The 14,776-nt window shown below is 33.7% G+C and overlaps 1 protein-coding gene across 5 annotated transcripts in view; it reads right to left on the bottom strand.

Annotated features, from left to right (window-relative positions):
- MED24 (mediator complex subunit 24) overlaps nt 1-14,776 on the bottom strand; it is a 349,247-nt gene that overhangs the window by 254,042 nt on the left and 80,429 nt on the right. For 2 of the 5 annotated variants that reach the window (XM_068389039.1, XM_068389062.1), the window contains exon 1: nt 929-1,092. The exons of 1 other annotated variant lie outside the window; for it this stretch is intronic. The gene's annotated coding sequence lies outside the window, so the exon portion shown is untranslated. 2 more of the 5 variants (XM_068389044.1, XM_068389055.1) reach the window with 2 other exon arrangements.

Raw genomic sequence — 14,776 nt, 5'->3', positions numbered from 1 at the left:
TTTTATCGTTCGTAGTACATACGTGAGGTTTGTGACCTGGGAACTCCTAGGTTAGGTTAGGTGGGTTTGTTAGGTTCTGTACCCTTTTTGTACTTTTTATATATTGTGTAAAGTGTATATGGAAAAATTATTTAAAATACACATGGTAATATCTATCATTACTATCGCTAGTAATATCACCGTATCGTTGGTAACGCTGCGTAGCATTCGTAACGTGGCTAATTTTACCGTTCTCAGTAAATACGTGAGGTTTGTGACCTGGGAACTATTAGGTTAGGTTAGTTAGGTTTGTTAGGTTCTGTACCTTTTTGTACTTTTTATAGTACAAAAATATGGAAAAGTCCTTTAAAATACACATGGTAATATTACCATAAACTTGGCAACGTTAGCAATCCCAGCCAACGTTGGTAACACTGTGTAACATTGGTAACGTTTCTCATGTTATCGTTCTCAGTACATACGTGAGTGAAGTGACTGTTAAACAAGTCATTATATTTAAACATTTTAATACAACATATATAACAATAGTGATTATATTTAAACATTTTAACAGAAAATATATGCTTTCCTGTAAAGAATAACGTGATTTAACCGGTTTTCACCTTCATTTCATCCGTAACAACAGCAACCAGTTCGGCAACTTAAAGTTAGTAGAATTGGTTGTTCTGTTCGTTTGTGGTTGAAATGAAGGTCAAATTCGGTTAAATCACGTTATTTACTACAGCAAAACATATATTTTCTGTCCGAAATCAGAATCTGTAATACAAAGAAACTTTACCTTAACTTCTTTCCTACTCTGAGAATATGGGGGATAACAGCTTTTTTTGTTTCCTTCTTTACTCAATCTGGTTTAGCTGGAATAGTAAATTACCGGTAGTAGTTTTAAGGAATTTGTAAATATCAAAGCGAACAAATTCTTATTACTTACTTTAGTATAAATACGGAATCATATAAACCTTAAGCCTTAACATCTGAAGTCCACAGTTTGTAAACAAGGTTTGGCAGCGTCCGATTCTAGTCACTCAAAGTCATGAACAACATTATAAGACGCTAATAAAATCAAGGTAAGAATGGCTGAATATATTAGAATAATCAACTATAAACAATACATGGTAAATTTCCAACAACAACAAAATATTAATTAACAACGTAATAATCTAAACCAAAACTTGACTTTACTCCTACACACAGGCGAACATTATGTCATTCAACTTCTACCAAACGTTTTCGTAAATTTTGATCATCGTATTTTCTTCCGTCTTTGATGTATATCTGGACCGTGATATCTGGACCGTGGGTACAATGAAGCAAATTGAAGTAGCATGCGCGTGGACGTACACAATATATCTATCTATATATATATATATATATAGAGAGAGAGAGAGAGAGAGAGAGAGAGAGAGAGAGAGAGAGAGAGAGAGAGAGAGAGAGAGAGAGAGAGAGAGAGAGAGAGAGAGAGAGAGAGTAATAATAATAATAATAATAATAATTCTTTATTTCCAATATTTACATTGGGTATTCATAAAATATAAGGCTACAATTAGTAAAGTCATCTTACAAATAGTTCAAATATTTATTTTAGACACAAAAGTTATAAGAATCAACAAATCGGCTAAAACTTTGTAATTTAAATAATTCATCAGTAATAAAAGAATATCATGAAATCAGAAAGTATTTACTTAGAATATAGTGAGTAAAAATTACTCTTGCCGAATAATGAAATACATTGTCATAGACCACATAAGTTGTGTTAAAAACAAGTCATGTACAAATCATATTAAAATAACACATAGTAATCAAATATGCATACTAGATTATAAGGAAATCTTAATTTGTAAATAAAAGCCATCTTATCCATAAATATTATCTAAAACTAATTCCAACATCTATAGAAGTACAGTAGTGCCTTTAAAAGCACTTTTAACAAGGCAATTAAGCATAACATTCTTACATTAATCGGGACCATTTAAAATTAGTTTCTTTAAGTTTACATTAAAAGCAGCGAGAGAGGATTTTTGTTTAATTGTGCCAGGTACTTTATTGTATAATGCTGGGCCTCGAACTCTAAACTGGCGGGAGCCTATCTCTGTTTTCGCCCTTTCTACATATAGATTTTCCTGTTGTCGAGTAGAAACCCCATTAACTGCGTATACTGTTGGAAAATCGTATAACCATTCAGGAGTTATTTTACGTATTATTTTGAATACCAAATTACAGACATCTATGGTATATTTGTCTTTTATCTTTAACCATTCTAATTTTTTGAGGTAAGGGGATATGTGGTCATGTTTTTTTACATTACCAACAGCCACTCGGGCGGCAAAGTTTTGAAGTTTTTGAACCCTTTTCATTTGTGTAGAGCCAGTTACTCCCCAAATTCTTAAACAGTAGTTGATTATACTCATAGCCAGCGACTGAACAACTATTTTACGCGTAGAGGAATCAAATGAGTCTTTTACTCTATTCAAATAAATTAAAGTGCCCATCACTTTCTTATAAATTTCATCTATATGCGTTTCAAACGTCATATATCTGTCAAAATACACCCCTAGATTTTTTACAGCTTTCATGGGTTTAATCATATTTCCATTAAAATCTATTTGTACATTATCTCCAATTTCTGATATATATTGTCGGGAACCTATAAAAATTAATTGTGTTTTTTTCTCATTAAGAAGCAAACCATTAGTTAAGAAGTAGTATTTGGCCTTCTTTAGTGTGCATTTTGCCCTATGAATTAGTTCGTCTATTTCACTTACATTTCCTTCAATTAAGATCTGGGTGTCGTCGGCATATTGGATGACAAAACAGCCGGGTAGTGATTTGACCAGATCATTGACATAAATTGCAAAGAGTATTGGGCCAAGAATAGAGCCCTGGGGCACACCAAACTCTACAGTTTTTTTGGGACGACACAGTTTGACCCATTTTAACTGACTGGGATCTGTTATGTAGGTAATTCATAAACCAAAGTGGATCTATACTTAGTGATGTACATTTGTCAAATAATATAGTATGGTTCACGCCATCGAAGGCTTTTGAGAGGTCAAGTAAAAGGAGTAGTGAGACTTTCTTATTATCCATGTTATTATAAATCTTATCTGGTACTTTTAATAGAGCCGTTTCAGTTGATAATTTTGGCCTGAAGCCGTGTTGACTTTGTGAGATTAGACCATTTGTCTCTAAAAAATCAGTTAATTGAATAACAATTATTTTTTCCAGAACTTTTGACAATACTGGTAGCAAAGATATAGGACGATAATTGGAGACGTTTTCCATATCACCACTCTTAAAAACAGGAATTACGTGGGGATTTTTCCATAAGTCCGGATACTGTTTAGTGGCTATGGATGTGTTAATTATAACTGTAAGGTAGAATGCAATAATATATAACCCATCCCTAATGAAACGCAAGCTAATCCCGTCAGATCCAAAAGCATTTGTGTTTTTAAGATTTTTTATAATTAATATGACAGTATTACAATCAACAGGAGTAGGCTTAAAACTATCTAATTCTCTAACTGGAATATTACGTACTGTTTCAGTAGAGATATTATATTTCCTAATTTCCTCTTGGGTTTTTTCGAAAGTTTTTTTCCCGACCTCAGCGAAAAAATCATTTAATTTTTCAGCCTTAGAGTGTACATCAGTTACTGCTGGCAATAGCATAGAGCTCTTCTCTGTTTGATGACCATTAAATAACATATTTTTTGTTATTTTCCAAGTAGCAGAGACATTGCCTTTAGCTTTCAGATATTCGCTTTTGTAAAACTGCTTACGGCTTGCCGCTAACTTTGAGTTTACTCTCTTCTTCAGGTCTTTATGTTTTTCTCTCAGAAGGATGTTAAAAGTTTGATTTTTTAACTCACTTTTCAGTCTGTCTCTTTCTTTCATGTCTCGCTTTATTTCATCTGTTATCAAGGGCGCAGGGGGACGAACGATTTCTTTCGTTACAACCGGAGCACAAATGTTTAGACAAGCTGTAAAGACGTCGTTTAAAGTTCCAACTTGGTTGTTTGTTTACATTGTCAGTATTTAAAATACCATTTAATATATTTACGTTATTCATGAGGAGGTTACAAAGAAAGTCTGGAGAATAATTTTGCAAACATCTAAAAGTTTTTAAAACAGGTTTCTTTTTTGGCTTACGAATATTCAGATGAGTTAAGATTGTCTCGTGGTCTGCCACCAAGCTTGGTATAATATCAATTTTTGTTATCATAAGTTTAGCATTTGTTATTACGAGATCAATTAAAGAAGCTGATGTAGGAGTAACTCTAGTAGGTTTGTTTACTATCTGATCGAAATTTAGTTTTTTAATTAGTTTAGACATTTTATTCTCAGTCTTTAGCAGATCATCATTAAAGTCCCCATAGATAAATATATGCTTATTTCGTAAAATAATGCACACACATGCAGTACACACACACACAACACACACACATATATATCTATACATATATATATATATATATATATATATATATATATATATATATATATATATATATATGTGTGTGTGTGTGTGTGTGTGTGTGTGTGTATGTATGTATATATGATTTATATATATGTATATGTATATATATAAATATATATATTGTTCAGTGCCACTTTCCTCTTGGTAAGGGTAGAAGAGACTCTTTAGCTATGGTAAGCAGCTCTTCTAGGAGAAGGACACTCCAAAATCAAACCACTGTTCTCTAGTCTTGGGTAGTGCCATAGCCTCTGTACCATGGCCTTTCACTGTCTTGGGTTAGAGTTCTCTTGCTTGAGGGTACACTCGAGCACACTCTCCTATCTTATTTCTCTTCCTCTTGTTTTGTTAAAGTTTTTATAGTTTATATAGGAGATATTTATTGTTGTTACTCTTCTCAGAATATTTTATTTTCCTTTTTTCCTTTCCGCACTGAGCTATTTTCCCTGTTGGAGCCCCTGGGCTTATAGCATACTGCTTTTCCAACTAGGGTTGTAGCTTAGTAAGTAATAATAATAATAATAATAATAATATATATATATATATATATATATATATATATATATATATGTGTGTGTGTATATATATATATATATATATATATATATATATATATATATTAGCAAGATTATTTCACCAAACGTTCAGCAGGGCTCCACAAGGCACTAGAAGAATTGGAAGACCTAGGCCTACATGGCTAAGGACTATGAAGTGCAAAGTAGGAGATGATGAATGGAGAAGTATTGAATTAACAGCTCAAGATAGAGACGACTGAGGAAATCTAACCGAGGCTCTTGGCGTCAATAAGCGTAGGAGGAGATGATGATGATGATTATATATATATATATATATATATATATATATATATATATATATATATATATATATATATATATATATATATACTATTACGGGTGGCAAATTACATAAACTCCCGAGCTCCAAACTCACCTGTTTAATTTTACACAAGTCTGTTATACTTGAAAATTAGTACCAAAGCTCTGAGAAAATTATATAACTCCCAGAGAGCAATGTATACAAACATTGAATATCCAAAGGTATCTTACGTACTAATCAAAACAAAACTGGGTGATAATATAATTCGAACTATTCAAAAGCAACCTCTTACTTTGATTCTTAGTCAGGGATTACGAGCAAGCACTGTGAAGAAATATGGGTGATCGAAATAATACACATTTTACAAAAATCAATATATTCTATAAAAAGTTACAACACTAATGCAAAAATAATTAAGATAAAAATTGAATTACTCGAAATATTAAATCTGAACAAACCTTAGACTATGACAAAAGAAAGATTCTTTAAAAAAAAAATATATACAAACACTTGCTTCACTGGAAATTAATTTATGAAAATATTTAATTTTGATAATTAATGAAAATAGTTAACACTTTAATACTCTGATGATTAAACCCTTAATGAAATTTACATTAAAGTAACTGATACACTTACGTCTTTTGGATCACATGAGGTAACTGAACAGATAAGCCAAAAAACAGAAAAAGAAATACACTTCATAGAGCCAGTTGCAAAAAATTCTTATAAACAAGTACTTGATATAATGTTATTTCAAGTACACTTGAAATATCATTCAAAGGATTCGTCAACGTTTGAACATGCTACACACGATATATGTTGGATAAGAATCGTTAATCACGTTTGAGAGGGCACACAATTTATGCACTTAAGAGTAAAGAGAGCGAACTTGGCTCTTTCAAAGGGACAGGCTGGATCTCTCCTGCTGCTCATGCATTCCTGGGGGTGTATATATAATGACTTAAAACTTCTAGATCCTTCTAGTGGCGTAGGGGGCAAGGCCTAGCAGCGAAGTTGCCAACATAGTATTTTGAACAGGGGAACAAACCTTGCTTGTGAGGCAATTCTTTCTCAGCTAACTCCGCCCACCTACTCCTCGAAGCAATTAAGAGAAGAATAACTCTATTTTGAGAAGTTTCATGCATATTCTAACCTTGTGAAAACATCAAAATTACATAAGCCCTCATGCTCAAACCTCGTATGGGTCATACAGCATACCTAACCGAGGTTACATAAGACTTTGTAACAAAATATGTGAAAAAAATTCAATTCTTAAAAATAACGTAAATTTACATATACGGACTTGAATGAAAAATACCATTAAATGAACGACAAAAGTCTTATGTAATTTACATACAATTACATAAACCTACATGAGTGAGAATGCCCCCCCCCCCCATGTAAGCTGGCTATACATTTATTAAATACACATGAAATACATGAATAATATATTTACTCTATACTAGACCAGCTTCATAAGAATATATATATATATATATATATATATATATATATATATATATATATATATATATATATATATATATATTACTTATTTAAGGACTGTTTTCCTGGTCCTATCGCACAGGAAATCCTCATTTTCTACACGATCTACAAAATCTGTTTGTTGTATACCTTCTTGCGTATTGTATAAATTTGAACTTTGAATATCAAACAGTATTTTCCGCATTAATTGTCAAATCCATGTCATCAAAGCACTTAAAACCCAAGAAAGTCTTCCGTTTCTTCTTGAAAACTTTAATATCTTCGGGCAATCAGACGTCTAGTGGGAACTTATTGGGACATATATTTGAGAAAACTCTAGAACCTACAGCAGAGGCATATCTTGGCTCCAATAACCATCTGTAACTATTCTCGTGTAGACATGAGTAGTTGGCTGCACGATGGGCAGCAACTCTCTTAGCTATTTTGGGCACCCAGCTCTGATAACTAGAAGAGTTATTGTATATATCTTAATCCATAATTTAGCCTTAATAGACAGCCAGAGTAGTTCAATTCGTATAGGAGTAACCTTTTCTCGAAGAGAGACACACTTTATCAATCTTGCTTCCATGTTTATTTTGTTTTGTATTCTGTTTTAAGTTTTGGGCAGATTGTTATAGAAATAGTTACAGTAGTCAATCCTGGTAATGGTACAGCTAATCACAAGTTTCTTTACATAATATTCATCCAGATACTTCCATACAAAAGCGATGCTTCTAAGGTGATATCCCGCAATTCTTACTACATTATTTATTTGAGCACTGAGAGACAAATTACTGTCAAGTGATACCCCTAGGCCACGAACTGTACTAGATATCAGGACCAGGTTCTTATTAATACTTATTCGGATGTCACCGAAGTTTCTTAAGTTGTTTCTCTTCCCTACCACCATAGACTCACCTTTTATTTTCATTTAGTTTTAATTGTTTAACTGGCATCCATTTCATTCCCTAACACTAATAAAAACAGGGTTTAAAGTTTCAGTGGTATCGTCAATGTCATTTATGGAGAAGTAAAATTGTGTACCATCTGCAGTTTAAACTTCTTTTATGTCTCTATGGTACTTTTGATAGACCTATATTATAGATACAAAATAAGATTCGGCATAGTACACTTCCTTGAGGCAACCCTCACAACTGTATCAAAAGCAGCATATCATTTACAACAGAGCAAACACTTGTCTCCGTAGAATATAATTTTCTGAATGCTGACTGGTTGTCTGGCAATACTTTGATTCTTTCAAAGCGACTAATTAGTTGTTCAAGAATTACACATTCTAGCACTTTTCAAATAAAGGATAGATTTGAAATAGGTCTGTATGAACTTAATTCCTGATAATCAAGAACAATTCTAAGAACTGGCGTAACTATAGCCACTGCCTAAGATTTAGGTAGCTTACAATTATCAATAAAAGTATTTACTATTCTTGTAATTATGTCAGCAAGATTAAAAAGTTTTATTCTCCAATTACTTTGGATATTGGCATCGAATCAATCGCACAGTTTGTTTTCTTTGCCCTATTAATGATAATCCTGGTGACTTCATCTTTTGTTATATAATTAAATCTCGTTAATCTTATTCATGGATTTAGTTCAGCATCAATCTGATATGGAATATCTGTAAATAACCTACATATAATTTCTATTTTATTTTTAAAGAATTCTAAAGCTTTATTAGCAATTCTTGGTCGCTATACCCATCTGGTAGCTTTTTTATTTACATTTCCAATTACAACATTAAGGAGACGGTATAACAAATTCATGTTTTTTGCTGCTTCCTGGATCTTTTTCTTATTGTAGTCAGCTTTTTGCTCCTTAATTTGTAATTAGATTGGCACTTTACAGTTTTGTATTCCACTCATGCACTTTCATTTTTTAACCGACTCCACTTTTTTCTTTGTCTTTTTTCCCTCTTTTTCTCTAGAGTTTCCCCCATCAAACTAAGGAGACTATCCTTAACAGTTATAGTCTTTTCCGTCAGGGGACACGTTATCATATTCATTTTCAATCACCCTATTATATATATATATATATATATATATATATATATATATATATATATATATATATATATATATATATATATATATATATATATATTATTATAAATCAATCAACAAATATAGAGCCTAATTAAAGTTGGTTTCCAAGGCCGCAGAGAATATTGATAACATAATCTATTTTCTTTGTAACTTCGTCAGTTTTATTTATTTATAAAGCTTAATTTTTAACACTTCGTGTTTCTGTAAAAGTAATATGAAAGTTATAAACTTGTGCACTGGAGAAATCGTGCACTTCTCATCAACATTAATACCCGGTACAATATTATTAATTCCATCACTTAGAACCTTTTAATCTACACTCAAACATGCCTAATAAACAATGACCACCCACTCAACTCATCACTGTACTGTACCACCTCACTTGCAGTTCTATCAACGCTTGGCGCATTTCTGTCCTTCAACCACTTAATAAATCATTGTCTTTTTATGCCCTCAACAACTGCTCAGACAAGCTTTCTTCAACTTACAGTAATAACTTCAACTCTTACGTCATTCAGATCTGTATCTCAATTTGATTTCACATTTTAAAAATTTGCTAAACACTATGGATCGTTTTTCTCCATTTAAATTTCTGATTCCGAGATCACTTTGCTTATTAACGGACCTCTGTTCCTCTGCCACTTTCTTCTCGAATAACCTATCCATCTTCCTGTACGCCTTTATAAGATGACCATTTATCATTCCACTGCATCTCAAATACTCTTCTTTTTTTTAACTAAACACTTCATTTCACCATTCCACCACTTAAATGGGCGTTTTATTTCCACTTCCTGCCATCCTATACCTTAGGGAACCAACCAAGGAATTTCACATACTCCCTATATATAAACTCTTACCACCTACGTATCTTTAACCCAAGTCTACATTTCAATAACACGATCCTTTTATGCCCCCTTACTTTTTTTTATTAACATTGAATGCATCAGGTTGTTAGGAGACAAACATTATCCGAAAGTTGTACTGAGATTTTTCATGTAGATTACTTACTTCAAACACGTTTGATCCATACATATATATCATAAAACAATTGATCAATTAAAAACTGCAGAATCTTCTAGCCTATAAATGACATTAGCCAATTTAAAAACATATTGACTTTTTATTTTATTCTACTTGAGTCGCTTTATAATTTCATGGTAAATGTAAATTAATTGACATCCACCAATTCTAAAGCAAAGCACAAATCATTGATAGTAACAGATGTAACATTTAACATATTTCGAATCATTTCAGAGTATTCGTGTTGTTTTTAAAGCACATTCAGTGATGTTCTACTTTGCTGTATATAGAAATGATCACAATTAACATGAGATGTCCTTTCCAAGGTTTTCTAGTAGTGTCTTGCATTAGCCAGACAAGGGTAAATAAGCAAGTCATCTTGTATGACCTACCAGTTACGGCCAAGAAAGGTAGTGCCCAGGTTATTTGGGTGAATAGTATTCTGGAACGGTAGTCCACTGTTACTTGTGCTATGTACAGTACTTATTTGGGCTTTCAGCCTTCCTTCATTTCAACAGTGTTGAAACCAGTGTTTTGCTTACTGTGCTTTCGATGGTTTATCCACTTTTAATGGAAATACATTCTACATAACTGCCATTCTTGTAAACATTCAAATAAAAACTTATTGTATTGAAGCGTTAGCATTAGGATTATTTATCTATTCATTCACCTGTTGTGTTGCATACACAATCTTTAACAGTTTATTATCATATACCTAATGTTCAAGCTACCTGCAAGGGAGCAAATGCTAGAAGTCGCATAATACAACTTAACTTAGCCGCCCGTTGAAATACTACCGCCACATAGTTAGCCTATGGGGTCTTTTGACTGGCCAGACATTACTACATTGGATCCTTCTCTCTGGTTACAGTTCTTTCTCTTTGCCTACACATACGCCGAATAGTCTGACCTATTCTTTACAGATTCTCCTCTGTCCTCATACACCTGACAACACTGAGATTACTAAACAATTCTTCTTCGCTCAAGGGGTTAACTACTGCACTGTATTTGTTTAGTGGTTACTTTCCTCTTGGTAAGGGTAGAAGAGACACTTTAGCTATGGTGAGCAGCTCTTCACTGTTCTCTAGTCTTGGGTAGTGACATAGCCTCTGTACCATGGGCTTCCACTGTCTTGGGTTAGAGTTCTCTTGCTTGAGGGTACACTCAGGCACAATATTCTATGTGATTTCTCTTCTTGTTTTGTTAAAGTTTTCATATTTCATATAGGGCATATTTATTTCAATCTTGTTACTCTTCTTAAAATATTTAATTTTTCCTTGTTTCCTTTCCTCGCTGGGCTATTTTCCCTGTTGGGGCCCCTGGGCTTATAGCATTCTGCTTTTCCAACTAGGGTTGTAGCTTAGCAAATAATAATAATAATAATAATAATAATAATAATAATATTAATAATAATAATAATAATAATAATAATTTACTATCTACAAATCACATGGTTGCGGTTGTAATTTCTAAGATATTCAACTTTCTGTTACGGATCTACAGATTTCCAGGATCTACATTTCTCATTAAATACAGTGCATTTGTTGAATGGATACAAAATGGCGTTCCCGACATAGGGAATGCAGACGATAACATTTTCTCTTTTTTTAGATTTTGCTGTAGGCCTATATATAGGACCATTAATAACATTAGATAATTCTTAAACTCTCGAAGACTAGGCATACTTCCACCTTCGTTAGCAGTATTGTAATTACATCTTTATACAGCTGGCCATAGTGCAAATTGAGTTATCAATCCAGAGAAACCTTACAATATAATTCCTCTCGAACACTTGTCACACGAACATAAAAAAGAAACTTACGGGGTAATATCACTGAAACTAAAGAGATCCGTAAGCATGCTAAAAAAGTTTTATCGTTTTTTAAGAAATATTAATCAAATGTCTTTCCATTTTAAAGAGGAACCTGTTTGCTTTACTTTCATAAATATTTTATCAAAATATTCCGTGCTACAAATTCTAAAAGCATGTAAAATATGAAAGTAGCCTACCGTGATAACTTATTATTATTATTATTATTATTATTATTATTATTATTATTATTATTATTATTATTATTATCACTTGCTAAGCTACAACCCTAATTGGAAAAGCAGGATGCTATAAGCCCAGAGGCCCCAACAGGGAAAATAGCCCAGTGATGAAAGGAAAGTACGAAAAATCAAATATTTTAAGAATTGTAACAACATCAAGATAAATATTTCGTATATAAACTAGAAAAACTTTAACAAAACAAGAGGAAGAGAAATTAGATAGAATAGTGTGACCGAGTGTACCCTCAAGCAAGAGAACTCTAACCCAAGGCAGTGGAAGACCATGGTACAGAGGCTATGGCACTACCAAAGACTAGAGAACAATGTTTTAATTCTGAAGTGTCCTTCTCCTAGAAGAGCTGCTTACCATAGCTAACGAGTCTCTTCTACTCTTACCAAGAGGAAAGTAGCCACTGAGCAATTCGAGTGAAGAAGAATTGTTTGGTAATCTGTGTTGTCAGGTGTATGAGGACAGAGGAGAACATGTAAAGAATATGCCAGACTATTCTGTGTATGCGTAGGCAAAGAGAAAGTGAACCGTAACCAGAGAGAAGGATCCAATGTAGTACTGTCTGACCAGTCAATGGACCCCATAACTCTCTAGCGGTAGTATCTCAACGGGTGACTGGTGCCCTAGCCAACCTACTACCTACTACTATTTTATCTTGGTAAAATAGTTAGAAAAGAAATTTATATAACATATATTTTTTTTAAACAGATAATTGAAAGTTGATTTGAGCCCTACTACAAAGTTTCTGTTTCTATGAAGGAGCATATTTTATTTTCTTCTTCTTCTTAGCAGGCAACTATCTATAATTTTGTTAGCATGGCAACCACAAACAGGACCAGTTTTGGCACCTTCTAAGAATAAAACTAAATTCTGCTTTACATCTGGTATAATACTGGGAACAAATCTGCCTAATTTAAACACCCGCCTGAATAATTAACCTTAAATAATTTTGCATTTCATCGATAATCATAGAATATGGTGCAAAGTGTTATAGTTGCTAACATAAATAAAAAAATATAATAACTAAACTATTTCATACGGCATACGTTCCATCATATGAGTGAGATGTAGCCTACTCTGAGGAAATCCGTCTTGATTCGAGTACCTGTGAAGATTAATTCTGATTTGCACTTAAAGAACAATACAAAATTCAACTTTCCGTTTTCCTTTTCCAAGAGCTATCTGAACCTGCAATCAGTCTTACGTATTTCATAATCTCTATGAAACATACACTTGCACTCGTATTAATACCCTATGTTTTCATCCCTGTCTGTGACAGGTACCTTAGATAGCTTTGAACGTTCAAAACAAGTTCTTCACTTCCGGTCATTAACGCCAACACTGCAACTGCACGACATAAATGTCGAGGTTATCTTGTTCAGAATTCGTTTCCCGACATTTCTCCTGATAAGGATTTTTGTCGGTCTTTCCTCTTTATTTTACGTAACCGAAGAAAAATGAAATAAAATGTGCAAAATTTCACCCTTGTTGAGAATCACTTCCGTTGTATGTAACCTTTGAGTAATGAACTGACTGGACGGCGCGTTATTCATTACAGACTTGCCGAAAGTTACATACCGCATATAATCAATTACGTATACACCAGTAAAATTGTACAACCACATAATGCGATTTCATGTAAGTGAATGAACACACATATTAGAGAGAGAGAGAGAGAGAGAGAGAGAGAGAGAGAGAGAGAGAGAGAGAGAGAGAGAGAGAGAGAGAGAGCTTACCTGAAAACGCAATTTTTTTTTTCATACGTAGATAATTCACAGCCCTGATCTACATTGTAATTACAGGAAGGACGTTTTTTAGGCAGCAACAAACTATTCTTAAGTACGCATTACCGTCAAAACAGTAAGGGCATTTATTCAAATTCCTGCCACTCACATAATTCTGAAAAATTTGAAAGACTAAGTCAGCAAATTATATTTACTGAACACTACCGAAATTGCTGTTCACAGCGAGCTAACAGCTAGAACGAGAAACATAACCATCCCATGCAGAGGTAAAATGGGATGCGACCACATTCGGGGGATAATTCTATTGGAATATGACAGCTGTTTATAATACAAAGCGGCACCTTCCATTCCTTGCATCAGACAGAGGCGTGCTCGAGTCCGTGGAGACGTCCAAACGGTAAACAGTCACACCTCATAAACCGTAATGTCCACTGCTTTAGTTCCTCCTGCATCAAGACCCAAGATGCGTAGTCTGTCATACCATTTTCATCCCCGGAAGTCATTACTACACTACAATTATATTTGGATGGGTGTGTTGATTTAGAAGCATACGATAAAGAATAAGAAATATAGTTGGCTTCTTATAAAGGACACAGTTAAAGGATAAGGCCGTGATATGACGCCAATGCCAAAGTCCTAATGTCACGAGTACACAAAATGCCCCAGAAAGATCAAGACGCCTTACGCCTGAGGGAACGCAACCTATTTGTCAACACGAATTCCGCAGAACATCCTGAATGGCGGAAATCTTTTAGTATCAGTGTTACCGCCTCGGCTGCGAAGGCAGGAGACATGCTTGGACTATCGAGGTAGGTGGTTCATTCAACGCCAATATCTTCTGGCGAGGATGATGATGGCGCTGCCTCAAGATTTTATTACTTCGAAGGGGAAGTGGTGGGGCTAGAACATGTCATTACCGGGGAATCCTGGTCGTATATACTGACTAAAGTTTTTTCAGTAAAAATATAATTTGAAATTTATCAACTTCGGTAGTAATTAATTATTTCGCATAGTTGAACGATAAAGTGCATCAGTAAATTTTAATTTTCCTACAGTATTTACAACCTTATTTGAATGAAGGTGACTCGGTCGCT

This window comes from Palaemon carinicauda, chromosome 1 (assembly GCF_036898095.1).
Source record: "Palaemon carinicauda isolate YSFRI2023 chromosome 1, ASM3689809v2, whole genome shotgun sequence".
NCBI lineage: Eukaryota > Metazoa > Arthropoda > Malacostraca > Decapoda > Palaemonidae > Palaemon > Palaemon carinicauda.
Note: the sequence above shows the minus strand (reverse complement) of the source record. Positions and strands in the feature narration are given on the sequence as shown.